This window comes from Macrobrachium rosenbergii, chromosome 30, assembly GCF_040412425.1.
Source record: "Macrobrachium rosenbergii isolate ZJJX-2024 chromosome 30, ASM4041242v1, whole genome shotgun sequence".
In the NCBI taxonomy this organism is placed as follows: domain Eukaryota; kingdom Metazoa; phylum Arthropoda; class Malacostraca; order Decapoda; family Palaemonidae; genus Macrobrachium; species Macrobrachium rosenbergii.
The window spans coordinates 31,933,618-31,960,475 of record NC_089770.1 but is presented as its reverse complement, the minus strand read 5'-3'; the positions used below and the strand labels follow the sequence as shown (position 1 = coordinate 31,960,475).

At 40.9% G+C, this 26,858-nt stretch overlaps 1 long non-coding RNA gene across 1 annotated transcript in view; it reads right to left on the bottom strand.

Annotated features, from left to right (window-relative positions):
* LOC136855156 (uncharacterized) overlaps positions 1-26,091 on the bottom strand; it is a 54,194-nt gene extending 28,103 nt beyond the window's left edge. Inside the window, exon 1 of the long non-coding RNA XR_010857929.1 lies at positions 25,945-26,091. This is a non-coding gene — a long non-coding RNA (uncharacterized lncRNA). The remainder of the gene's footprint in view (positions 1-25,944) is intronic.
* Between the last annotated feature and the right edge of the window lie 767 nt (positions 26,092-26,858).

The following is a 26,858-nucleotide window of genomic DNA, read 5'->3' as shown; positions in this document are numbered from 1 at the left end:
TTTTATTGAAGGCATGTACTTCACTAACTCTTTTAGCTGTGGCCAAGCAAACCAAAAATAGAGTCTTCATTGTGAGATCTTTAAATGAAATCTCTTGCAAAGGTTCGAACCTATCGGACATGAGAAACTTTAGGACCACGTCTAGGTTCCACGCTGGTGAGTTCTGACTTTTCTCCTTAGTAGTCTCAAATGATCTGAGAAGATCTTGGAGATCCTTATTGGCAGACAAATCCAAGTTTCTGTGTCTGAAGACAGCTGCCAACATGCTCCTGTATCCCTTAATAGTCGAGGCTGAAAAGTTACGTCTCCTCTTAAGGTAAAGAAGAAAATCCGCTATCTGGGTCACAGAGGTACTGGAAGAGGAAACAGAGTTGTCCTTACACCAACCTCTAAAAATATCCCACTTGGATTGGTACACCTTGATGGTAGAAACCTCCTTGCTCTTGCGATCGCTCTAGCTGCCTCCTTGAAAAGCCTCTAGCTCTTGCGAGAGTTTTTCGATAGTCTGAAGGCAGTCAGCTGTAGACCTTGGAGGTTTGGTGATACCTTTCCAAGTGGGGTTGTTTGAGTAGATCTGGTCTTAGAGGCAGACTTCTCGGTGTGTCCACCATCCATTCCCGCACCTCTGTGAACCATTCTCTTGTCGGCCAAAGGGGACCACTAGAGTCATCCTGGTGCTCTCGTGGGACACGAACTTCTGAATGACTTTGTTTATGATCTTGAATGGGGGAAAAGCGTAAACGTCTAGGTTGGACCAATTTAAAAGGAACGCATCTATGTACGTTGCCTCGGGATCTGGTACGGGAGAGCAGTACGTCTCCATCCTCTTCGTTTGAGCCGTGGCGAAGAGGTCTATGCATGGACGTCCCCAAATCCGCTACAAATCTCTGCAGACGTCTTGATGAAGAGTCCATTCTGTTGCCAGGACTTGACCTTTCCTGCTCAGACTGTCTGCTCTCACATTCCTTTCCCCTTGAATGAAACGTGTCAATAAAGTCATATTCTTCTCTTTGGCCCAGAGAAGGAGTTGCCTCGACGTTTCGTACAATGACCTGGAGTGGGTTCCGCCTTGCTTGTTGATGTAGGCCAACGCCGTCGTGTTGTCGGAGTTGACCTGCACGACTTTGTCTTGCACTGAGTGCTGTAACTCTTTGAGGGCTAAAAATATTGCAGTCAGCTCCTTTTGATTTATGTGGAGCTTCTCTTGCTCTCTGGTCCAGGATCCCGATACTTCCAACTTTCCCAATGTTGCTCCCCACCCCGAGTCCGACGCGTCGGAGAACAACACTAGGTCTGGGTTCCTCTGTTTTAATGAAAGGCCCTCCTGAAGCTTGACTGGGTCGTTCCACCACTGAATGCATTGTTTCATCGCCTCTGAAATGGGGATACACTCTATCTCTAACCCCTTTTCTCTGCTCCAATACCGATTGAGGTGGAACTGGAGTGGGCGAAGGTTTAGTCTTCCTAAGGAAACAAACTGTTCTAGTGAGGAAAGGGTCCCTAGCAGGCTCATCCATTCCCTCGCTGAGCACGTCTGTTTCCCCAGACAGTCCTTTAGTTTTACCAAGGCCTGTTCCATCCTTGATGGTAACGGAAAAGCCCGAAAATCCCGAGACTGAATCTTCATCCCAAGATACAGGATCTCTTGGGATGGGGTTAGATGCGACTTCTGTCTGTTTACCAGAAGTCCTAGTTCCTCTGATAAACAGATTGTCATTTGAAGATCCTCCAGACAGCGATTGAAGGAAGGAGCTCTGAGGAGCCAGTCGTCCAGATACAGAGAGGCCCTGATGCCTTTCGTGTGCAGCATTCCCGCTACATTTGACATCAGTCTCGTGAATATTTGGGGCGCAGTGCTTAGGCCGAAGCAAAGAGCCCAAAACTGGAATACCTCTTCCTTGAAGACGAATCTCAGGTATTTCTTGGAACCCGGGTGGATAGGAATGTGGAGATATGCATCCTGAAGATCCAAGGAAACCATCCAGTCGTGTTGTCTGACTGCTGCTAACACTGATTTTGTTGTTTCCATGGTGAACTTCGACTTTTGTACAAAGACGTTGAGGGCACTCACATCCAGTACAGGTCTCCACCCCCGCGAGCTCTTGGGAACCAGGAAAAGGCGGTTGTAAAATCCTGGTGAATCCAGATTTCGTATTTTCTCTATTGCATTCTTCTGCAATAATAAGGATACTTGCTGTTGAATTGCCTGTGCCTTGGATTCGTCTCTGTATCTGGGCGACAGATCTATTGGTTTGTCTGCCAACGGGGGCTTTCTTAGGAAAGGGATTTTGTATCCATCCTTGAGTAGTTGAATGGACCAAAGACCCGCTCCTCTTTTCTTCCACACCTGCCAGAAGTTGAACAGCCTGGCACCTACCGCTGCCTGAAGGGGAAGATAGTCAGGTCCTGCTTCTTCCCTGTCTAGAGCCACTTCTTGTTGTAGTTCTTCTACACGCCCTCGAGGAACGTCTACCTGAGGGCCGACCACGAAAGGGCTGAGATCCCTGAAACACGGCAGTCTCAGCCTTACTCTTTTTAGTGATGAAAGTTGTTGGTAGGACTTTCCTTGCTGTTTTTGATATCAGATCTTGTGTGGTTTTCTGAGACAAGGATGTAGAGACCTCTTTTACCAAGTCTTGAGGGAAGAGGTGAGAGGAAAAAGGGGCGTAAATTAGTTCCGATTTTTGACTGGACGTGACCTCATTAGCTAGGAAAGAGCAAAGATGGGTCCTTTTCTTCAGGATTCCTGCTGAGAAAAGCGCCACTAATTCGCTGGCACCGTCTCTGATTCCTTTATCCATACACGACATCAGATGTACGAGTTCTTCGGTGTCGGTCGTGTTGAATAATTCCATCTTTCTTCCTAACGCTCCCAGGGTCCAGTCCAGAAAATTAAAGACCTCAAAGGCCCTAAAAATTCCTTTGAGGAGGTGGTCCAACTCTGATGTTGACCAACAAAACTTCGTTCTCCCCATGGCCACTCGACGAGAAGAGTCAACAAGATTCGAGAAGTCTCCCTGGGAAGAGGCAGGTATTCCAAGGCCGAACGATTCTCCAGTTTGATACCAAACGCTAGATCTTGAAGCTAGTTTGGCTGGAGGAAAAGCAAAGGCCGTCTTTCCTTGTTCCTTCTTTGAAAGCATCCATTCATTCATCATTTTAAGCGCTCTCTTGGACGAGCGGGACAAAACCATCTTCATAAAAGCTGACCCCTTAGACGCCTTCCCAAGAGTAAATTCTGAAGGTGGGGAATGAGGAGCAGTCGGGATAAAGCTTTCAGGAAAACTTCGAAAAAAAAGTTTCATAAGCCTTTTCAAGTCTGATGAAAGTTGATGGCCTTTACTATCGTCTTCTTCTGAAATCTCTTCAATATGATCCACAGGAGACTGAGGGATATCATCAATCTCTTCTTCTGATTGACTGAAGACCAAAGTAGCGACGTCTTTCAAAATATCATCTTGACGCTCGGCGTCCTGGTGTCCAGTCTCTTGACGCCTGGCGTCTTGGCGTCCATCTTCTTGCAGTAATAATGTATGGCGTCCAGCCTCATGACGCTTGACTTCCTGGCGTCCAACTTCTTGACGCCTGGCGTCTTGGCGTCCAGATTCTTGACGCCTGGCGTCCAATCTCTTGACGCCTGGCGTCCTGGCATCCATCCTCTTGAGCAACTCGGGCGTCCTGGCGTCCAGACTTCTGACGATCGTTGTCCCGCCAAACCTTAAGGTCGCTTGAGAACTGGCCGCCTGTGCGACATCTGTCAAAAGCTTCCTCAGGCTGACGTACAATGATTGAGACCTCTTGAATAGGTGAAACATTCTTCCCACGTTCGCTGTCCCGCCGCACCCTGAAGTCACTTGAGAACTGGCCGCCTGTGTGACATCGGTCAAAAGTTTCCTCAGGGCGACGTACAGCCATCGGTGGACAAAAGTCTGCATCTGTCTTTTCTGCAGGCTGCAAGACTTGCATCAGGGAAGAGTTTCCATTGCATGTCCTGAATTAGACTGGTTTGCGGAGCTACCTGCTGTTGAGGATCGACAGGGGGAGCCGCAATATCAGCTACTAATTCTTTTTCTTCGTTGAGACATTGGAAATGACATTCCGGGGACGCTTCCGATCTCATTTCGTCTTCAGCGGAAGCAGACAGCCACCCGTGCGACAACATACGTCTGCTTTTCACCGGAGAGCAATCGTCCGAGCTAAGAGGGGAACGCTCTGGACTGCTCCAATGACTACATCCCGGAGTAGGAAGCGTCAACTCCCGACGCCGCTCCACAGAAGAAAGTTTCCTTTTGAGGGGTCTCAACACGGACGTATGACACCAGGCCCGTCTAGCAACTGCGTCTTCTGGCGAGGACGAAAACACTTTAACCTCGCCTTTCCTATGGCGAAGGCGAGCGTCCTGGGAAGCGTCAACAGGTACGCTCGAGGGGACGACTGCTCGGTAGCTAAAGCCTCTCGCCTCCCTTCGTCTGTCGACATTCCTTCTCACAGGGGTTGGTGAGCTTGGAAGAGGTCTAGGACTAGGAGCACTACAGGACCGAGCAATTGCACCCTCCACAGCACTTGCACTTTTATTTTTCTCATTAATACTTGAATGTTTCAGATCTCTCACATTCGACCATAAATCCTCTCTGTCTCTTGCAAGGGATTCTACCCTTTGTCCAAGGGTTTGAATGGCCGTCATCATGTCCTTCAAGGTTGGCTCCTTATCAGTATCAGTGGGGGGTTCTGGGACTACCACTACTGGGGAAGGAATAATAGGATTGTTAATAAGAGGAGAATCTTCAACTCCCTGACTATCTCTAGAAGAGCGAGATTTACTACTCCCGGCTCTTCTGATCCTATCCCTTTCAAGCTTCGAAACATAGCGATAGTAAACCACCCACTCTTTCTCTGATAAACCCAAACATTCATCACATCTGTCCTTTAACTCACAATTCTTACCTCTGCAATTTACACAAATCGAGTGGGGATCCAACGCGGCTTTAGCAAGCCGGGTTTTACACCCCTTCACACACATTCTCACACTCGAAGCAGAGTCAGACATCTTGGAAAGAGAAAAATCGTAAGAAAGATCAAAACGAGCAAAGGTCAAAACCAACAATATCTAAAAGAGTCCAGAAAATCCAAAGCAAATCCAAAAAACAAGCGAAAGCCAAAGCCAAAGTGTACTTCACCAAAAAAAACTCTGTGAAAAAACACGGGCCAAACGAGTGAAATTCCTAACGATGCAACCGGTATGGCGGCAGGGAAGATCTGAAGAACAGTTGGAATGGTTCAAGGTACCTGGGTAGAGGGCGCACTGGTGGTACACCTGCCTACCCATCGGCGATTGCCGTGAGTTTTGAAATTCTGCCGCGCGTCAGGGACTTAAGGTATATATATAACTACCAGGTAAGTCAGATGTTTAAAAATTTGTTTTTTCCATCTTTTGCATCTTCCGTCTTTCTTTTCTGGTTCCTGTGTGCGATGGGAGATGGAGAGTTTAAATTGAAGCAAGTGCATGCTACTGGTGTAGGTGTACCTGTGCAAGAGTGAAGTAGAGCTGAACCTGAGAGTTTGGATGATGATGATATGATGATGTCATGGGAGTAGCGCAAGGGGTGCCTCTGTTGCAGCAGCTTTTCTGCTTCAGATCTCTTGAAAAGTTTGGTCCAATGGCTGAAAGTTGAAACATATAGGCCTACATACAATACTACAAGATCTAACTAATTTTATTAAAATTTAATTTAGGAATGTATAGGTAGATTGATTAAATACATTTTCAACATATGCCAGCAAGTGCACGACAGTGGGAATGCGCTACTGAATCCCTTCACAGAAGATGGAACTTCCCTAATTGCCTAGGTGCTATTGGCGGTAAGCATGTGGAGATTCAACCACCACCAAACAGTTGATCATACTATTTTAACTACAAAGGTACACACAGTATAGTATTAATGGGGGTAGTTAATGCTAACTCTGAGTTTATTTACGTAGATGTTGGAGCAAATGGGAGAATTTCAGATGGAGGTGTTTGGGGGAATTCAACACTTGGCAATCTTTTGGAAACAAATGATGCCAAAATCGCAGAACCACGTACATTGCCGAATTCAAACAAGAAACTGCCTTTGGTTTTGTCGGTGATAATGCATTTCCCCTTAAACCATAATTAATGAAACCATTTCCACATAGAAATCAAACAGACCAACAAAGAATATTTTCACATAGGGATTATCAAGAGCTCGACACATCGTTCAGAATGTATTTGGTATAATGTCAAGTAGATTCAGAGTTTTGAAAACTACCATTTGTCTTTCACCTACAAAAACAGAAAAAATAGTTCCGGCACGTACAGCACTCCACAATTTATTACGCCGTGAAACTCCAAATGACTACAATCAACCAGAGGCAATTATAGAAAATGAAAACGAGGAATCTTTCACCACCAGACAAGAATCATGGTGTGGAGAACCAACAATGGTCCCTCTATAACCAACAAGAACCAGGAACCTGTCAACAGAAAGTAGACACATAGGCTATGTGAACAGTTCTGTGAATATTTCAATAATGAAGGTGAAGTACCATTGCAACGACGAATGGTAGGATTGGAAAACTACGTGATAACTTTTCATTAAAAGGAAATAAATATCATACAACTGAATGTATTTTCAATTTTTAACATTAAAATATTTCTTATAAACAATTTTTATCTCAATATATCATGCTCTCATTAAAATATTAAATAATGACAAATACACAAAATAGAAATACTCCATAATTATACTGATGAATCATTACACTAAACGACAACTCTAAAATATACTTACCTCCATCATTTCCAGCGATGAAGTTGACTCTGGAATATTGTCGTCTTGTAAGAAATGAAGTAAATCATAGCACCAGAGCTTAGGAACATATAAATCATCTGTTCCAGCTCCTGATTTTTTTTATTACCATTCGGTTTTTTGTTCACACTTGTACTGGCCACGTAGCGTATGGATTTTTTTATATCTTCTGTTATTTTGTTGTTAATCTGAATCATCTCTTCCCATAGTTTCTTCATTGTGGTGTCACCTACATCTCTATTTTTATATGCTTTTAATTTAACATTCCATAAACATTGATAATGCTGATAAAGACTACCAGAAAACAAATTTCTTCTTGTCTCCATTCTAGGGCGATACAGTAAAATACAGTACTACATGATAACAGCTGAAAAGTGAGCAGTCGTCGGCTTGTTCTTTCCATGTGTGTGTGTGGCCCACCAGGAGACCAACAACCAAGATAAACTTTCTCTTCCATGAGTCATCTGATGAGAAGAGCACACTGTCGAAGAAACACAACTTCTCCCATGTGACTTTTATACGTATTTCTCTGTAACCATTACTGTCACATTTCATTTATGATCACCACTATATGTATTGCCAAGCAATTGCTCAGATCATGTACTCGTAATGTTCAACTGAATCTTCTGTATCAAACTGTATGTATGTTTCTGTCTGTGAACAAACACAGACGCCTAAACTTAATCCCGGTTTCGATTTGTCAGAGAGTAGTAACTACGTTGCAGCTCTCACCAGCCGATAACCTCTGTGAAGATTCTGTACATCAGGCAGTAATGAACTAGACAACAACCAGCCAGCATGTCAGTCAGTACCTTCCTTACATTGGTGACCCCGGAGTGACACGAAAAGGCTGACGAGAGATGTCCAACGCATGGAGATGACCCACCCTGCGAATGAAGCCCTCGCCGCTGCCTCCACATGCCTACCACCGTTCATGTCCTATGACCCAGAGGCATGGTTCTTCAGGGCGGAAACGACCTGCCCGGACGCCGTCCTCGAGTTATCCTTCAGCCTGCTGCCGTCCTCTACTTCCTGCTGGACGACATTCAGCTGGCTGGATCAACTGACGTCACCCTTCATCCTCGAGTTCCTGCTGGACGGAACTCAAGCTGGCTATCAAAGGATCAACCGACGTCATCCTTCAGCCTGCTGCCGTCCTTGAGTTCCTGCTGGACGGCATCCTCGAGCTGGCTACCGAAGGATCAGCCGATGTCATCCTTCAGCCTGCTGCCCGCCCTGAGAGCCAAGAAATTCCTCAACCAGGTGGGGCTCCTGGAGGAGACGAGTGACCGCCGCACATTTACAGGCAGCTCTGGTGGTTCATCATGCCGCCCGCTGCGGGCAGCCAACCCAAGTCATCCTTGGACATTGTGAGGAAGGTACTGTCACACAAAAGCCATGCAGACGTACCAGCAACGAAGGCAACAAGGACGACCTGTTGCACCCATTACTCACTGCCAATACCAAGGTGGGAGGAAGTACAAACGACTCAGCCTTGACGTTGTCAGCAAGACAATTTTCAGCTGTTGGGCCTTTCTTGGGGGGGGGGGAGTATTTGTTAAGAACACATGTGTGGCCCACCAGGAGACCAACAACCAAGATGAACTTTCTCTTCTGAGAGTCATCTGACGAGAAGAGCACACGGTTGAAGAAATACAACTTCTCCCATACGACTTTTATACGTACTTCTCTTTAACCATTATTGTCACATTTCATTTATGACCACCACTATATGCACTGCTATGCAAGCACTCCAATCATGTACTCGTGATGTTCAACTTAATCTTCTGTTTCAAATTGTATGTTTCTGTCTGTGAACAAACACAGATGCCTGAACTTAATCCCAGTTTCAATTTGTTAGAGAGCAGTAACTACATTGCGGCTCTCACCAGCTGATAACCTCTGTGAAGATTCTGTACATCAGGCAGTAATAAACTAGAAAATAACCAGCCAGCATGCCAGTCACTACCTTCCTTACGGGCAGAATGAGTCATGATGCAGCCATCATGCCAAACTTGATAGGTTGGGTGGTGCTCCATGTCCTGAAGATCTGAATAGTAGCTAACTAGAATTTGGGAGGAATTGGGCAAGTTTTACATATGGGCCAAGCCTAGAATGAGGCTTTGACAGCCTCTGCCCTGGAGATGACCACACACCAGCCACCAGCCACCTCCACGACACCTGCTGCCTTCAGACCCCTAACCCAGAAGCTTGGTTCATTATTTAATGTGGGCGGAAACAATAGGTCCCTTGCTAAGTAATCAATTGGTTCTAGCCAGGTAAAATAACCTCCTCAGCCAGCCCTAGGAGAGCTGTTAATCAGCTCATAAAATGCCATTCTTCAGTAGAAGAAAATTTCTACCAGATGATGTCTTACCAAACAGGTAGCAGAATGGCTTACAGAACTCCAGACCCATCACCTACGAAGCCCTGAAGGACCAGATAAAGTCATCCTTCAGGATGCCACCTGCCATAAAAAGCCAAGAAATTCCTGGGCAACGTGGGGGCAGCCATAGGTGACGAGAGGCCGTCACACATCTACAAGAAGTTAAACGGGCTGGTAACACTACCCACCATTCTCAACGTCTCAACCATGCCAATACAAGAATTCTGACTTTGGTTGACAAAGTACACATGGCCCACAAAGCAGTGGAGCCCACACACCCACCCATAGCAGCAGCAGCAGCACAACGGTCACAGCAAGCAACAGACACAGAATTCGACAGCGACCCAGACAGACTAGCCGCCCCATCCGCAAACGGCACTTTCCCAAGCAGATGAACAACAGAAAGACAAGACAGAAGAAAACTGAACTACCAGAGGGAATGTGCTGCTTCCTTTGGAAATTTGGAATAAAAGCCAAAAGTGTGAAAAAGGCTGCCCATTCTCAAAACCATGCAGGAAGGTCACATCAGTGACCCATACAACTAACTGTCAACAGTGAGCAGACCAATTGCCTTGTAAGAGAAGCCACGCCTACTTCCTGCTGTCTTTCTTCCAGATATGAATGCAAGGGCTCTACATATTTCTTCATCAGGGACAAAAGGCCAAACATGGAATTCCTCATCAGGCATGCAAATCATTTGTGCCAGCCAGCCCACATGGATGACCCAACCCCACCCCACCCACCAACCTTCACGTATCCACGGCCAGTGGAGCACCACTCGAGATGTATGGGAAGAGGAATATGAACGTGTCATTCAGTGGGAAGGACTACAGTTGGACCTTCATCCAGCAGACGTGACGTTAGCACTTTTAGGAGCAGGCTTCCTAATGCACACAACCTGCTAGAAGGAAATAGCATCAAAACAACTGATCCTGGTGATGGGGACTCCTCAAAGTTCCAGTCAAGGAAGATATAGAAAAGACCACGATCATCACCCCATTGGCACAGACAATTCAACTACAGAATGCAAAGGCAACCTCTCAAAGACTTACAGACAAGCTGCTGGGCGCCTTCAGGACTTTGTGTGGTCTACACTAACGACATCCTCATATCTAGCCCCACCTTCTAGCAACATCTTAAGGACATCAAAAGGGTGCTGCAAATATTAAAAGAAAACGGACTCGACAGTAAGGGAAGACAAGTACAAATGGGCAAAGAAATTGGTGGAATTCCAGGGCATCAAATAAGCCCAGATGGCATTAAACCCCTCCAAGAGAAAGTATAAGCAATTACTGACTTCCAAAAACCAACAACAATTAAAGCAGTACAAGAATTTTCAGGACTAATTATCATAGATTTATTCCAAATAAATAAAATCATGAGTCAATCTACAGTAAACAGACCCGAATTTACGGGGATGAATAACACGCCCCCAACAGGACAATAGCTAAAACCGTGAATACTTAAACCCTTCCAAAAAACTTAGAACTTGCCTATTTTGACAAAAAAAAAACTAAAAATGCTTATACAGGTATTATCCTAAAAAAAAAAAAACTAAAAATACTTATACAAGTATTATCCTACTTTACGATGGGGATAGGTTGCAAAAAAAACCATCGTTTGTTAAAAAAATATCTCGAATGAAGACCTAGCGAAACAAAGAGGTATTCAGTACCATGTAGACATATGGTAGCCTAGCCTACACTATAAAGTATACGCTATACATACACGGTATAGTAATTATTAATATCAGCTAATTCAAGGTTTTACAGATTGACTAATGACATTCAATACAAAGGGAAATTGAATAACAAACAAGAATTATCTTAGCAAACCTACACTATGGTATATCATATACATACCCATATGGTAGTCAACAGCCTACATTATACCATACTCTATATTTAAATAATATCGAAAATTATACAAACATCAACACAACATATGCATCTTTTCACAGGATCTTTTAAATGTTATGCTTTACTTCACTGTATCCAATAATATTGTATATATTCTTATATTGCTTTTGTATTATAAATTGCGATCATAGCGATCAATGTTTTGGTTTGGAAATCAATTATGTAAATTTATTTCGCCGTATTCACCAAGTTCAGTGCTGAGTGCTTTTCTTGCTTCTAGTTAGAGTAAACAAATCTCTAGATATGATATTTTAATGATAAAATAAAGTTTGTTCATACTAACCTGGCAGATATATATATTGCTGTATTCTACAAAGTCCGACAGAATTCCAAAAAATTAGCACACTACAGTTGGGCCAGGTGGTTAGTGTACCCCCCCGCCTGGGGGAGGCGGTATCAGAACCATTCCCATTTTCTATTCAGATTTTCTAGTGCCACTGTCAAAAAGGGGAGAGGGTGGGCACTATGATTATTTGATCTGCCAGGTAAAAAGTATGAACTGTTTATTTTATCATTAAAATATCATTTTGTTCATGGTTTTACCTGTCAGATACATATATAGATGAATCCCACCATTGAAAAGGTGGGAAGAGACAGAATATTTTTAGGAAACAAAATATGTAGGCGAATTGACGCCTTGGTTCCTTACTTGTTAGCATAGCTGAGATATGATTACTGTCACCCAAGCCTGCTTCTGCTTTACTAGAGTCTCCAGCAAGGTCGTGACCTATATAGCCGGTGAGTTCTAGATGATCTGTCCACGGGAGCGTGACCACAATGGGACTAGATCATAAGACCATACTGTGAGAGCAAAAGGAGCAACGACCAACCACCTGCAAAGAGCATCAAGGATAACCGAAGGGACGCCTTTTCATTGGAAGCTTTAAATGTAACCAACTTACAGCTTCAACATGCCCTCTCCCTGGTCCTTGGAGTCCAACAGAGGTCCATTATAAATGTTAGTCAGTTTTCACGACGTGCACTTTGATTAACCCGGCGTTACTATTGCTTCTTCTTTATTATAGTTTGTAAACGCTCAATCTATGCACCTCCGCAATAGTTATTATTTTGTTAGCCATCTTCCAGATGCAAAAAGGAGCACTTTAGTCGAGAATGAAATCCAGAACTAATAAATTAGCAGGGTGGGAGGCAAAGTTAATTTGATCATTTATCATTACAAGTTAACCTGCCCCTACACCTCATGCATATATTGTGAGGATCTAAGATTGCTTTCAGTAGCCTCACCTTAAACTCATTCACACAACATACTCTGAAGCTAGCATAACTAGATCCAGACATCATCCAAAGAGCAATCAAAAGCAAATTCCACAAAAGCGTATGCCAATCCACAATCCAAAGACAAAAACCAAAAGTCAAATAGAATACTTAAGTGGAAAATAACCAGTTTACGTTTTCTTTCCAAAGACGGAGGTATTTCAAAAACAGATGTTGACAGTACCGGCGACAGAGAAAATCTGAATAGAAAATGGGAATGGTTACTGATATTGCCCTCCCAGCGGCGGGAATGGGTACTAAATGTTCCATAAATGCTGTATGCTGTGAGATTTTTGGAATTCTGTCGGACTTCGGAGAATACAGCTATATATATATCTGACAGGTAAGTCACATGAACAAAACTTTATTTATATGGGGCAAGGTTATTTTTCGTTATACGAAGATTTGTTTTAGTCGAGATATAACTTAAATACGTCTCCTCATAAGGTAATTTGGCTTTTTTTTCGTTAACAGATGACATTGGCCGTTCGGGGGCATGTTCATTTTATGTAAAAACAAAATAAAAAAAATTCTCTTCATTATTTTCACTTGATTTCATAATACAAGCATTACGTATTTATCTTTTATCGGCATGAAAACAACAGTAATGTGTGTTCTTTCATGCCCAGTAGTTTTGATTAAAATACTTTCTCTCCAATTTTATTTACGGTCAAGTTTCATCCGATGCAAGATAATTTAGTCATTAACAGCTTGAACATTCTTTTCTCAGCTTAAATTAAGCAGTATATTTCCTTGCCGATCTTATATCCATAGCGAATATGGGTATAATGTAAAAATATATGTCCTATTCTACTAAATGTTATTTGCAACATAACTAAAGTAATTGTTTACTGCCATATGATGGTTGAAATGCAAGCAAAACAGCTGTTGTTATCAGATTTGGTTATAAGCCAAACAACAGTTTCTCGTTCGTTTATGGCTGTAAGCATTTATGCAAGAGTATAACATTAAACATCTCTAACGATACTTTTATCATTCTCTTACTTTTTTAACTAGAAGATGGGATAGAGAGACGGAGGTCTGAAGTTGGTCTATTGTAATTTGGTCTCTCTCACTGCCTGATTGTGCGCTGCTGCCTGCACCCACACAAAATTTAAAAATACTTTATATTGTTGTATTGGTATTAATTCCCATTGCAAAATCAAATTATCGTAACTCGAGCACTACCTGGGTACCTGAGTATTTGAATAGTTTTATCACAAATGGTGCATTTGGTCATGAAAATACAGTAATTAGTGAATATTCCTCACTGAAAAATACTGCGAATGGGCAAATTTTCTGCGAATAATGTGTATATATGTTCCATAGAAAAATCTGTGAATAGGTAAGTCCACAAATACAGGGGGTTTACTGTATCAATGTTTACAAGGAAAACCCAAAAATTTAAGTTTATCGGAAGCTCATGATAATGCATTTCTTTTAGCAAAAGAAGCAAAAATAACCTCTGCAGCCACATTAATCTTTAATCTACCCCATAGGTCCCTCACTTTGATGACTGACGTGAGTAACATGGCAATGGGTGCAGTACTAGAGCAGGACACAGACTATTGTCATCGGCATTCTTCAGGAAGAAGTTAATGTCAGCAGAACAAACATACTCCACATTTGACAGGGAGCTCCTAACAGTACAGAAAGCCATTCGTCACTTCTACCACATTCCTGAGGGACGGCAGTTCATCATACAAACGGACCATCAACCATTCACAAGAAAGCAGATGCATGGTCAGCAAAACAGCAGCGTCACCTATCACCCATAGTTGAACATTCCTGCACCATCGAGTATTTGAAGGATTCAGGAAACATCATGGTGGATGCACTTTCAAGAAATTGTGTCAACACCATCCAGCTCGGGATAGCCTTCCCAAAATAGCAGAGGCATAAAATGACAACGTGGACCTACAGCAACTGCAGCCAGACAACCCTGCCCTTACGTGGAGCAACCTGTCAATCAACAATGAAACGATGACCATTGCCTGCAATATGAGTACTGGATGCCCTCGGCCTTACTTGTCATAATGCCTCACAAGAAAGGCTTTCAATCTCATCCACAACCTGTCCAACCCTTCAGGCCGGGCAACTGCCTGAATTTTAGCAAAGTGGTATATCTGGTGGGGAATGAAAAAGGACAAACTGGAAGAGAGAACGCCTTCCATGTCAGACATCAAAAATAACAAGGCATGAAGAGAGTGGAATGGGAGAGTTCCACACAACACACAGCCGACTTGCCTACACCCATGTCAACATAGTGGGACCTCTAACGCCCTCTGAGGGGTACATATACCTGTTCACCATCATCGACAGAAATACCAGGTGACCAGAAGCAATACAGATACGGCAACAGACGACAGCGGAGAGTTGTGTGAAAGCTCTCATCGGATGGGTCAGCAGACACGAGAAGTCCCGCAGATCATCACAGGCGAAGGGGGCCACCTCCATGTCTGCCTTATGGAATGTCCTCGCAGACAGTTTGGGGACAGATAATACACACGACAGCCTACAACCCAAAAGCTAATGGCATCATCAAAAGGCTACACCGATCGTTGAAAGCATCACTTGCCGCCAGATGGCAAGGCGAGAGTTGGAGAAAAGAGTTACCTTGGGTCTTACAGGTGTACCAGTCTGCATTTCCCCCCGTCTGAGATTCCCCCAGGGGAAAATCTGGCCCAGGATAAATCTCCCCCAGAGGGAATTTTGGCCCAGGATAGTATTCCCCTCTCCTGGCCAATATTCCCCAGCCCCCATACCAGGTGTGAAAGCCCCCTGTCTCCCCACTTGCCACTTGCCATGTCATGAAGATACAATGCCACCATGGTGTGAAAGCGGCCTAATATAACGAGGCAAACTGGCAAATTACTGAAGCCTAACAATACAGTGATTCGATCATCACGAGACAGGGACTTCAGCATTAAAAATAAAAGAAAAAAAAAGAAACAAAGCCAACAACAGGCGATAGGGAGCAACTGAGTGCCAGATTACTCCGAGCAGTAGTAAGGGTAGCAGCAGGTGTATCTGAACATGGAGGATTTATACATCTTTCCATCCCCACATACTTTCAATACCTGGATAGTAGAAAGTTGGCCCTGATGGACTAAAAAAAGAAGAAAAACGTGATATTTGAAAGAAGTGTGAGCCATTTTGTGTTCAAGAGGGATATTTGATGCATAAACAACGCAGGAAGGGTGAAGTTCAGCTTATCATATAAAAATAAGTGTTAATGAAAGTGGAAGTGAGCAGAGTCATCAAAGCTTGCCATGAAGGGTTTGGGGGAGCACATATGGGGGAGAGATAAAACAGTTGGAAGATAACTGCTAAATATTTTTTTAAAGGCATTAAAGAAATTGTCATTGATTATATTTCAAAATATGACAAATGCCAGAAAGCAGCCAATAAGCCCTCAATGCAAGCTCCTGAGTTGCATCCAGTGCCTGTTCCAGAAAAAGTGTGGTCTCAGGTGGGAATGGACTTGATTGGACAGATTTACCTCGAAACAGAAAGAGGACACTGTTACATTGTGGCAATGACCGATTACTTCTCAAAATTCCCAGTTGCTGCACCTCTAAAGCATAAAACTGCAGCAGAGGTAGCCCAGTTCTTTTTAGATGCCATGTGTGACTTTGGTTGTGTAGAAACACTTATTACTGACCAATGCCGCGAATTTGTAAATCAACTGAATGACATCCTCTGTGAAAATCTGCAAATTAATCACAAAATTGCTTCGCCCTATCACCCTCAAACTAATGGACTGCAGGAAAGATTCAATCAGACACTTGAAAGAGCTCTTATGAAATGTGTCAATGAAAAGCAAAACGATTGGGATATGCACATAAAAAGAATCCTGTTCGGATATCGCACATCTGTTCACGCCAGCACTGGTGTTGCCCCTTTCACTGCGATGTTTAGGAGAGATCCAGTACTCCCCATCTACTTAGACACTGGATCACAGGTGAAAGATGGAGCAACGACAGAAACAGAGAGAGTAGTGTCAGAAAAGAAGGCAGCCGAGGAAAAAATGGCGATGAACTTTGCAAAATCTCAAAGAAGACAGAAGAAGAACTATGATAAGAGACATACAAGCAAATCAAGTGAAATAGTTGAGGGCTCATTAGTACTGTTGAAAAACAACAAAAATAATCACCAAATGGGAGGAAAATTAGAAACAAAGTACATAGTAAAATTATGAAGTTGTTTCTCTGCAAGGAAAAGGACGTGCAAAACTGAAAAATCTCTCAACAGGCAAAGAACTGAGGAATACATATCACGTGGTAAATTTGAAGCTGTACAGACTTGATGGTGCAAGCAGCAGAGATGGACAAGATCAGGACAACTACCAGGATCAAGAATACACCACGAACAGGAAAAAGCAGGGACAATCTCGGCAAACACTGAATCGAAGTATTTCAGCAAGAGAAAGGACAATTTTACTCATGTTTGTAGATGAGGAAGTTGTTACAAGAGTGGAAATAGATGGAGAGACTATAACAGAAGAAGAAATAGAGACAAGACCAGACAAGCTTCCTGGTATTCTTGTCACTAATAAGGAAAACCTTCAAGCAATTTACAAGTACATGGATGATGATGATGCAGTTACGATGCTTCACGCTACTATCAAAGCTAAAGAGGACGACATTCCTGGAGCATGGGTTTGTCCAGAATGTGCGGAAATCACAGCAGATGGACGTGAAGTGGTGGAGTGTGAATCTTGCTACGAATGGTACCACACTGCTTGCCTTGGATCTGCAGAAAATTACAAGGCATCGTGGAGCTGCTGCAAATGTAACCCTACCCAGTATGAAGTTCCCTTTAAAGATTTTTAACTTTATAATAGGAAATAAATTTCAACATTGGTTCTATTTACAGATTTTTAAGTCTCCGTTGGGAGACAGCCTTTCAACCTTCAATTTTAATAATGCTATATGGTAATATGTTTCAACTTCCATTTGTAATCTTGAAATAATAAATCTTAAAAAAAACATATGGGCTTCCTTTTACTTTTCAGTAACCACTGTATTCGTTACATTACGCAGTTTTGTGTGCTGTGGAATTGACTGACGTACAAAACGTCTCCTTCCCTACCTTTATACTTGTCTCCCCCTTCCCTTGTCCATAGTGCCATGACATTTTCCCGTCACATTTACATACTTCATAAGCATTACAATACATGATACGACTTGTCCTTGGTGACTTGAGAACGGTGGTATGATTTTTTGTGTGAGGGGGTGAAATGGCCAAGAGGGAGGAAATATATCCTGTGTCTGTAATTCAGAGCCTCTTAAGGAAAAACTGCCCAGACCAATTTTTCTGGGGAGGGGGAATTTAATAAGGCTACTGTTCCCAGGGGGAACTACAGTCGGGGGAAATTTTTCCTGCTACACCGGGCCTGACAACGTCACCATACACTGCATTCAACACATCTCCAGCACGAGCCCTGTAAAATTTACAGGTACTCTGTCATAAACTTTGATATGTACATATATGTACCTAAATTTCCTTCTTCTTCTCTAGATGTACATACTAAGGTATATTTACCTAATGTTGATGTTGTTTTGTTGACATGTTGTAAACACAGTATCATTGGCTTATATTCTCTTAGGAACAATTGTATAACCATAAAATCTATTGGCGATGTAACAAATATAAAATTCTGTCTTTTTCAGAATTTGTTTCACGTACTCTTACACCAGAATGTTTATTCCTTAATATACATGTTACATTTGGTAATAATGTAGGCCTGTTATTTATCATGTAGCCTACTGTATGCAAATTTCTCACCTAGACTAAATTGAAGCCAACGCATCCAGATGCATCCATCAGATTATTATTTTTTTCTTATCAGATATGTCCAGACATACGGACATATAATATTGGAGTGAAAAAGTTCAACAGTCATAATGGGAATTCTATGCATTTATTTACAGATAGTGTAATGACATAATAATGCCGTAAATATTGCCGAAACTGCAAACTTCTCATATCACTAATTGGCAACTGTCACCGGCACCTCAACGCTCTCTCTGTTTGCAGACCACCCTCTCTTGGCACTACTGCCAAACTGATTCAAGAACGGAAGCTACATGATGAGACATATTCTTCACTTTCTCTTCACATTTCACACAAATCTAAAATCTGAAACCACCAGCGTACTCAGGGTGAATTTGTTGTATGAAAACACAAGTTTCATATTATCTTGATCGCATGAATGATGCAAAATTCGATAAGTAAAAACCGGTATAAAGAATTAAATGTTTCTCTCTTCACTTTTACTCCTTGTAATTCCTTTGTGTTTTATCTTATTGATATCAGGAAATCATGATTTAGTTGTCTAAGTAATACCAGATCATATGGTATGACCAAAACTTTCCCTGTCTTGTGCAAAACATGAGATGAATGAAGAACTATAAACATATTGCTAGTTTTCCGAGTTACAGACGTAGAAATGAGGCCGCCAAACAAACGTGATGTAGGCCCAAGAATCTACCTTAAGTGAACCACCTATAGATTTAGGAATCGTCTGACTAGCTCATTTCTTGCCGGCTTTAGCAGCTGCCTTCCTCTTCTCTTGCGATCTCTCGAATTTATTTAAATGAGAAGCCAAGGTCTTCCATTAAGCTCGTCCCAATCCCTGCATTCGTCGCACGTCGAATTAATGGTACAAATTTGCCCTCTGCCATTTGTGCACAGGGTATGCGAGTCATAAGTTATTTTCGTTGACCGGGTATTGCAGCCTTTGCTGCAATACCGGAAACTAAAAAAGCTAGTGTCTGACATACTATTACTAACTAGCTCAAAGTCAAAACCAGTAACAAAGTCGAAATCTGGAAAAAAAGCAACACCGAAAGGCTCCCATACAAAGAATACGGTCAATGTCCAGAACAACTCCGCGGTGAGATATAAGAAAATAGGTCACACTATAATTTTCACAATATAAAATAATAAAACTTTGTCTCTGAACACTTTTTGAGGAGATTCACCATATCCGAGATATTAATGATTATCTAATCGGCATCCTCGAAAATTTTCTAAGTCGTTTGTTTACATCCAGTAGCCCTTCGGGTATTATTACAGTTTCGGTCAAATTCGGATATCTAATATTTTTTTACTTGCTATCATATATTTTGTCATGATTCATACGAAATACTTACTCGCATCTCCCGCAAATTAAGAGTTACGGAGATATTTGCCGATGAATATTGTGCCTTGTTGTTGCAAGGATGCGTTTATGCTGCCATGTCAGTTTTTCTGCTGATGCGTTTTTGTTTTTGTCAATGTATTGTGGGTAAAAATGCCTAATCGTCTTTTGTTTTTCGTTATGAATTATAAGTACGGTACAAATGCTGAAACCTGATTGGCTGCTTTGTTTCAAGAATATCCAATTAACTGCGATTTTGGAATAAGCCGGCTTTCTACAAAAGTGCGCAATCAGTTGACTGCCATGGATTCCGTCGTGCACGTCTGCAGTGGGTGTTCTCTGTCTTACTTTGAGGCTAGTGGTCGTTTCCATGGACATTACAATGGAACTCCACAGGTTGTGAATACCTTTCTTCGTGAACATTTAGTACTACCATCTATTTAAGGTAAAGTAAGTGGTTAACGAAAAGAGTAACATTGCAGTTTCGGCCCGTGAATTTCACCGAAACTGTAACTAGACGTTAGGGGTAAAATTTCGTTCCTGTATAGCGGAAAACAAATATTAATATTGCCAGAACATACAAGCTTGCAACAATCATTTAAAATGTGCATAAGGGTGAATGCACCAGAAACTGAGAGCGGTACCCATGGCGGCCATGTATCTCTAAATCTAATCATTTGCGGTAGAAATAAAGGTCAGATTTTGAAATACACTATTTAAGCTGTTGAAAATGTAATTTTATAAGAAATGTGAATTTGACCGAAACTGTAAATTTTATTTCGTGTAATTGATCTTACTGGAGTTAGTTCGAAAAAGGTTTTTACTGTAATGTTTCTCAGAAAGAGTGTAATGTTTCTCTCTCAAAAACTAGTTCCCCATCGAATGATTTTCGATTTTTGACTTATAAGGTTAGACAATACCTGTCCCCCAACCCCCTCCATAGCTAATATGGCAAAATTGTGGGTGTTTCCTCATCATAAGAAGTGGTCTAAAACGCTTTAAATATGAAAAATATTACATTTTACTTTTAATTTTGGTACTTTATGCATGCGGAGTTCTTCTGGACATTCACCAAGAATACTTCACTGGATGGCAAGAAACAACAAATGTCAAAACCAAGCTTTGGTGTGTGGGCGATACAAGCACCAGAAACAACACTGATCTATTGGCTTAGTTGTTCCTCTATCTTAACCCAAAAGTGGGCGGGGTCTCGTCACCTACTGTACACAAAACATAATACATATAGATCAATCAGTACATATACATATATAGATTATACATATAATTCATATGTAAAACCATAATTATGTACAGTATATACACATGTTAAATATAAATATCTATTTACAAACAATATATATATTTTATGTATGTACGTATATATGTACATAATAAGTATATGTAATTATATATATGTATATTTTACCTATGTATGTGATATATATATTATATATATATATATATATATATATATATATATATATATATATATATATATATATATATATATTATATATATACACACCTATACATGCAAAAATATATGTCGTGTGCATATATTATAATCCCTTCAACATTTTATTCATTTACCACACATCAGGTGAAAAAGTGAGACTAGGTGTACAGTAGGTCCTGAAAGTTTTAGCTTTATTTCAAAGCCATTGGACGAAGGACTGATACACAGTTACAGAAATCACATTATGTGTACTTCAGAGACAGCGCAGGCAAAAATACTCTACCGTTTCAGATGCGCCCTACTCTCTCTGTCTTCTCGCATTCAAGAACAAGGCAATGAAATGTTTTCGTCATATATATACATATATAAGAACAAAATAATATATTATATATATATGTGTGTGTGTGTGTAACCAACACAATCACATGTGGAACAGAAATAAGTTTCTGAAACATCGGGATCAAACCCATGTCTTTCAACTGAAAGGTAAGGGTGCTACCAACCAGACCACACAAGTCAAAGATGTCAGAACCTCAGTACCACTGTACATAATGCTTTTACCTGGGCCGGCCTGCTGCCTCGCATACCAGTGTGTTCTACCCACACATTGATTGATTTGTGGCTATTAAAACTGGCATAAAAAATCCAGGTTATCGATACCGTAATAAAATTAAATAGGAAATTATAGATAAGTTTAAAAGGAGTCTCATATGTATATGTATATGTATATGTATATGTATATGTATATATATAAAATTATATACAGTATATATATATAATTATAATATATATATATATATATATATATATATATATATATATATATATATATATATATATATATAATCCATCCGTATCTGTAAAACATAATACACAATTGTGTAACTTACATTTGGACCCTAAACCTTATCCAAGACTGAGCAACCAATCCCAAAACACGCATTCCCCCCTTCCTTTTCTGCTTTTTCAAATCGTGTTCCGCAACGATTAATTGTAAGTTATCTAGCTTCAAAAATACTCTGGTCTCGAAGTATAATGATTAAATGGTTACCCAAATTGTCGCGAAGTATAATGATTAAATGGTTACCCAAATCTATGTTAAGTGTATGGGATTTCGCTCTTAAGCCAGGAATATTTGAAACGAGTAAGTACTCAAGCCTCCCACCCAACACCCTCTTAAAAATGACCTCTTCATATCAACGAAATCTAATCACTGATTTCGAGTGACGAATACCACTTTTGGCAAAGCGTTCTAAAAAAAAAAAAAAAAATCCACACCTAAGTTTTAAAGTAATCCTGAATACAAACAAACCGAACCCAAACGATCCACATTTCGGAGACAATTCATATTACCACCTTTGTATTCGTATTTTGTATCTTCATCGCCCTGAGCTGAAAAATATTAAGAAACACGATAGATATCTAAGGTTATAACAAGTACAACTCTGAACGTTTTTAATTAACGCTTACTGGTAGGCCAATAAAAAATTTAAGCATTAACTTCAACCTCTACTACTTTAATTTACTTTTAAAAAAATATGAAATATATGTCTATTTAAAAAATATTATGAAATATGTCTATACTATAGCTTAAAGTTACTGCAAAATTGTATACGTCTACAATTCGCACAGAAATGAAAGCAAGCTGACGGTACTGGGTCAAACGCGAACCCAGTGCAAAAAATGAGTTTTAATATAGGGAGGAACGAGACAGCAGCATGTCCCGTCACAGGGAACAAACAAAGAAACATTCTTCATACAGCAGCTAATGTTCAACCAGGCTAAGCCCGACCTAAAAAAAAAAAAAAAAAAATCGCGCGATCACAATGTTTATTCACCGAAGGCAAATTTGCAAATCGGTGCATTTGAATTCTGAGGGAATGGCTATCATCATGAGATAGTACTGTCAATATGTTCACCATTAGCAATGAAAGACACTCTCAAGAGCTCCGGAGCTTATTTCTTGTTGTTTTCAGATAATGTTGACCAATTTAATATATTCATACAATCAAATCCATTGAAAATATTCACACAACAGTAAAGCGTGTGAACAAGTCAATTGAGTATATTTTTGTTCTTAATTCGTAATCTCGGGGTGTACTGGGATTGTAATTTGACAGTTCACAAATTAACAGTTTAATAAAAGTTGCAGGATACAATCTCAAGAACAAAGCGTTTGTGAGGAAATATCTTAATGAGACTTCTGTTTAGAATCTTTTCATCAACTGTCATAAACCGTCTGCATTATTATAACTCTGTGTACTAAAAGTTGCCCAATGTACGGCTCAAGAAACTGCAGAAAATCATGAACAGAGGTGCTAGACTAATAAAAGGTGTTGCTTCGCGGGACAGGATTACCCTTCTTAATTTGCACTGGCTTCCGGTGAAGGCCAGAACATTATATATATATATATATATATATATATATATATATATATATATATATATATATATATATATATATATATATATATATATATATATATATATATATATATATATATATATATATATGTGTATGTGTCTGTGTTTTGACTATCAAGATGTTAAGACCTGCTCTCGATATTTGAGGGACCGATTGCAGATTATGCGACCAATAAATCGACCTGATACGAGACTATTTATAGTTACAGATGGTTTCAAGTATGTACAGCGGCGCTTTTCCTGTCTATGGCTCCAGGGCCTTTTAATACGCAGCTCCTAGATTATATAACAAGCTTCCTCTTGAACTGAAGCAGACTGAGGATGTTAAGTCTTTCAAATATGAAAGTGTATGTGGAGAATGTACTGTAGTGTGAACAAATACATCTAATGAATAAACTATAAATTTGATGACGGAGGTCGTGCGAGCGCTTTCGAAGTGGTGCGGGACCTGGATAAGCCGTCAACAAGGAACAAGTATTTGTCAGGAATAAAAACTTAATGACCATTACATTATTGTTCCATTAACCACTTGAAACTAGGATTTATTTACTAGTGATTCAAAACCATTCGCAAGTGTCACCTAAGTGTTAAACTGCCAATACCAATTTGCAGAACCAAATGAATATCAGCAAACACTCAACATATCTGGGGGAAAAAAATAACAGACATAGAAACTGATGTGTAAGGCTACGGGGCATGATCTTGCTCCATATTAACTCTGGACGTACATTTATATTTGATGTTCTAACCCTAATAATTCGAGATCCCCACAGCATAAACCATAACTCTAAAGAAAATCTGTTAACGTTAAAGTAATATAATATAAATCATTCACGGGAGTCGATTGTTAGCTGGTAATAATGTAGACGGTTGACTTTCCCTTATGTAACGTCAGTCGCTTGACTGACGTCGCCTTTCCAAGTTAACCAATCACAGGCAATCACGCGGGGATCCCGTGCGCAATGGGCGGTCCCCCCGGCCCTCCTCTCTCTAGCTCAAGCCTCACTGACGAGCTCTAACCCTAAGCAGCGTTGCTAATTAGCATACAATCATTAATTTTTATTATTGCATAAATAACGTTATCAATTGAGCTATTTGATAAGTTTTTTCTTAATTCTTATAAAATACGGACATTCATTACATTATTGAACAAAGAGCCATTGAAATTGCCCGAGTTTTGGTTTCCGGGCCAAAATTTGACACAATCGTCTGGTCGTAGTTGAGGAAGAGGGTGGGGGATGGAGGGAAAGTTGAGGAATTGAGGAAGAGGGAGGAGGAAGGCGGGAAACTGGAATGGAAATACATCAACTTTGGATTTGAGATATATATACAGTATATATACATATATAAAGCAGGTTATGATCTTAAAAGTTCAGGGAAAACTACGAGACGGTAGACGCCGACTTCTCCCCTCGTTAGGATGAGCTTTGCATTAACATTTTGGGGAGGTGGGGGGGGGAAGTTCCATAGGGGAATAGTGCCGCCAGAGAACCTCTAGCGGTGCACTATGGGCATACTAAAATTTGTAGCGTTCCCTTGGCCCCAGCTGCAACCACTATTATGGTTTTAACTACACCGTTCATATTCTCTTCCCATCTTACTTCCCATGACCCATCCCTTAATGGCACCAACTTTTGCTAAGTATAAATCTATAGTTTATTTGTGAATCCTGAAATTTTTAATATATTCTTTTTTTCATATCTGCTGGGATGGGCAGCAAATTTAAAGGAGTATTTGATACACAACTTTTGACACGGATTAGGCTATGTGCATTATTACATAAGACGGTTAATAATCACTTTCTATGCCACACATATTCAGTATATACCAATTGTATTAGGGTGACCAACAGTTTTTGGGGCAATTTTTGTTCAGACACAGGGTAAAGTAACCATGCATACGCGGAGGCCCTGTTATGGTGAAGGGGTTTGCACATAGGACTGTTTCCTCCGTGACTCCGTACCCCAAGGACGATGCTTACAATAGCAGAACGGGCGCCCTTCTTAAGTACTAGGCTAGCCCCTTGGAGATGAATGTCAAAACATACACACAAGATGGTAAATATTATACACACATTACAACATAGGAGGCAATAAATATTCCGGCCGGCGTGTTACCGGCCACCGTTGTAACCTACCTAAGTCGGAAAAACCAGACCTGCTTCGATGAGAACTATGATAAGGCAGGCCGGTCATTAGTGGTTTAATTAATATACAGCACCCATATACAGTAAGTGGCGGGACTTTACTCAGGACCTGGAGTCACGATGTGTTGGAAGCGACAAATATGACTCGGTAAAAGTGTGTTGTCAGTGCCGTGATAATGAAAACCTTCTCATTTGATATAATGGCAACGATTGCAAAGTGGGAGCCGCAAGGCTACCAAGCCGCAGCCTCGTGCCGCCTACAGACGCTTCAGCCACTGCATTGACAATGCACCTTATCACTTAGTCTTAGGCCTATGTAAATCGAAACCAATGAAGTAACGACGGCGTCATAGATAAAGCTTACCAAAGCATAACGACGCCCACCACGAAGGTTTCCCATCAGCAGCAGTCACGACGCACTCGATAAATCACAAATATAATCATTCGCTAAACACATTAAGCCAATTCACTCAGACACGCACGTTCATTCCGCTTTCTTCGACGGCTTTGATTTGAAGGCGCTCTGATAACAGCAGAATTGTCCCAACTACCGGGCGAACTCCCCGCCCCCCAAACCCCAGATGTCACGCCTACTAGAAACTAGTGCAGACTTATTGGTGATTATATGATCAACAACAAGCGAGTGGTTGTTCTGATCGATCTTTAAGGGTAGTTACGAAGACATCTCCGCAATCTTATCTTTCTCCTTTAAAACGAAATGAAATTCACGCATGTTATGAATGTGGGACAAGCCAAGAGTGTATCCAAAATGGATACGAAAGTATCATTTGGATACTTTCTGACAAAAAGTATCCAAATGATACGTTTTTACGACGCTGACCAAAATTATACGGAATGGTAGAAATTGGCAAAAATTGGATACTATTACCGCGATTTTTCCTGAAATTGGATGCATTTTCTATGCTTTTTCTTTTTCATATTTCATTTAACCTTCAAATGCTTTTTTATCGTACTGGCTATGATGATTTTAACCCACTACTCATAATTGTTTAAAATGCTGCATTTTCTTGATATGAATAATACCCAAGTTTGCTTACCGAATGTAAAATCGGAACAGAGGATCATAATTATATAGACATTATTTTCTCAAGCAAAGCGGTGATGTTGGCTTATAAATTCCTTCGACTGGCGACCAGCGAAGGTTTAAACCTTGTTTGGTACGTGCATGATTCACGCACGAGATGGGTAATCGCTTGATGCATATATGTTATTGTTTATGGGTTATTCATTATGGAAGTTTTGTGGTGACATTAGTCA